General features: G+C 36.8%; 1 pseudogene; it reads right to left on the reverse strand.

Annotated features, from left to right (window-relative positions):
* Positions 1-762: 762 nt before the first annotated feature.
* LOC112674931 (olfactory receptor 6C1-like) lies at positions 763-2,547 on the reverse strand (annotated as a pseudogene).
* Positions 2,548-2,885: the final 338 nt, after the last annotated feature.

Here is a 2,885-nt window from a genome sequence, read left to right on the forward strand (position 1 = left end):
GATATAAATAAATAGGAATATTTATTTCTTCAGGCTTTTTTTAAAGAACTGGTATGGAGTATGTGGTAATTATGGGGTTTCAAGAAGTAGGGACTACTTCAAGTTTTCCCTAAGTAAGTGTGTCTTCATAATTGTGTTTTAAGCTGAGAAATTATATGGCACAGTAAAATTTTAAATTGGGTACCTGAGGAATATTTTGAGACTTCTCAAAAAAAGGAATTATATTATTTTTTTTCGTTACACATTTTTTACACTGTTACTAAGTGTGCTCTTATATGGAGAAGATAGTGTCTGTAATACTCCAGTAAGACTAAGTTATATTTATAGTCTTTGTATGGTAAATAAATAATAATGTTAAACATGACAATATTTTCTGAATTCCATGAAAGAGTGTTTCCTTGTGAAATTATAAAACAGTTTTAACTTATTGATCTTGTGGTGTTTTTGTCTTTCTTTGATTTTCTAAGCATTACTGTGAAAAAAGTGGAATTTAAAGATATTTAGAAGAGGGAAATGAGGCCAACCTCATAGTTATAGAGTGGAAAGACTAGTTTAAAGGAAGGGAAGTGCAATGAAAAGGAATTGGAATTTAAAGGGAAAAATATCTATGAATTCAAATATCCTCAGTAAACTGCTAGCAATAGAAATATAAGCAATGAAATAGAACTCTAGTGAGGCTACATGGGAATTGTTAGACTTTGAGAACTCTGTTTTTTGTTTACTTGTTCTTCATTATGCCTCTAATTTATGACAGCACTTTTTTCATTTGCTTGAGAAAAATACAATCTTCCTTGCCCTGTCCAGGAAGGCTCGCTTGACTTGCTGGTTCCTTAGGCTGTAAATAAAGGGGTTCAGCATGGGAGCTACCAACGTGTCTAGCACAGCAACTCCCTTGCTCAGAGACACTCTTTTGCTGCTGGGTTAATATACATGAAAATGCAGCTGCCATAGGAGATAGAGATGACAATCATGTGGGAAGAACAACAGGTGGAAAAGGCCTTTGTCCTCTGACTAGTAGAAGGAATCCTCAAAATTGTTCTGAGGATATATATGTATGACAGAATTATTATCACCAATGTGAACATTAACATAAACACAGCACAGGAAAAACCCACTATCTCTAAGAATCTAGTGTCTGAACAAGAAAGATGTAGCAAGGGGAAATAGTCACAGGTAAAATGGTGTATAACATTGGACTTACAATAATCAAGCTGTATGAACAGCATGAGTGATGGGAATATGATTAAGAATGAAGCCGACCAAGAAGCAAAGACAAGGAGTATGCAGACTCTGGGATTCATGATGGTCATATAATGCAGAGGTTTGCCGATGGCAATGTATCTGTCATAGGACATGGCAGCCAGCAGGTAAAATTCAGTGACTCCCAAAAGAATGAAAAAAATAACTGAGCCATACAATCATTAAAGGAAACAGTTTTATCTCCTGTAATCAGGGTGCCCAGGAACTTGGGTATGCTCACAGTTGTGAATGAAATCTCAAGTAAGGAGAAGTTTCTGAGGAAGAAATACATGGGGGTCTGGAGGTGGGAATCCAGCAGGGTGAGGGTGATAATGGTCAGGTTCCCAGTGATGCTGAGAATGTAGGTGATGAGCAGAAAGACAAAGATCACCTCCTGAAGCTGTGGGTCATCTGACAATCCCAGGAGGATAAAGTCTGTTAGTTCTGTGTGGTTTCTCATTTTTCAGTTGCTTATTTGTGGTTCTCCTGCCAGACTTCTAGAAGAAAACACAAGGAATAAACTCGAAGAGTTAATTAACAAAGGTCTAAGTGTAGAGCCAGAATCTGGCTGAATTGGTGTGTCATTTTATGTAGAGGGAAAATTTTATGAATCTTCAATGGATTTTTCCCAGCCCATCATACATCTGTGCTGAAATCCCCTGGGAACTACTCCACTACATTGTGTATGTGTGCAAGTGACAGCAGATTGTGATCTTTAAAGGCATTGCAACACAGTCCTGTGCCTGGAAGTCATAGGAGGCTTCAAAGAAATACTTTTCTTTATTTATTGAAGTGATGTTGAGTGAGTTTGTAGTTGCATCACAAATGCCATTCAGGCAAAATTCTCTATGGAATGCTGAATTCCTGGCTGCACAGTTCCTAGGTTGTGTCTATTAAATTTCATTAAATTTAAGTTTCATTAAATTCCTTATATTTCATTCCTTTAATTAACTTTACTTCTGCTCAATAATAATTCTCTTTCTTTATCAGGGTTTGCTTTTCCTAGGAAGTACTGGTTCTTCATAACATCTAGGAGCTTCAAAACGCATTCTTATCAAATAAACAATATTTGATTTCAATCCCAAAATTGAAATTTCTGCATTAAATTTCCTGGCTTCTACTGGCTTTGGAGAACCTGGTTTAAAAAGGTATATTATCACTCCATTATCAGAAAGGATGAAACGATGCCATTTACAACCTAAAAATAATTATGCTAACTGAAATAAGTCAGTCAGAGAAAGACAAATAGGATACAATTGCATTCATATGGATTTTAAGAAACCAAACAGACTGGCAAAGCGTAGGGGGAATGAGAGAAGCAGACCAAGAAACATACACTTAACTATAGAGAATAAACTAATAAAAACCTGAGGAAGGTGAGAGGGGATGGGGAAAACAAGAGATGGGCATGAAGGAGGGCATCTGTGATGAGTATCAGGCATTGTATCCAAGTGTTGAGCCACTATGTTGTACAACTGAAACTAATACTGTGTTAACAAGCAGGAATTTAAAAATTTTTTTTTTAATTTTTTATTGGTGTTCAATTTACTAACATACAGAATAACCCCCAGTGCCTGTCACCGATTCACTCCCACCCCCCGCCCTCCTCCCCTTCTACCACACCTAGTTCGTTTCCCAGAGTTAGG

The sequence above is a fragment of the Canis lupus genome, chromosome 10 (genome assembly GCF_003254725.2).
Source record: "Canis lupus dingo isolate Sandy chromosome 10, ASM325472v2, whole genome shotgun sequence".
NCBI classification, from domain to species: domain Eukaryota; kingdom Metazoa; phylum Chordata; class Mammalia; order Carnivora; family Canidae; genus Canis; species Canis lupus.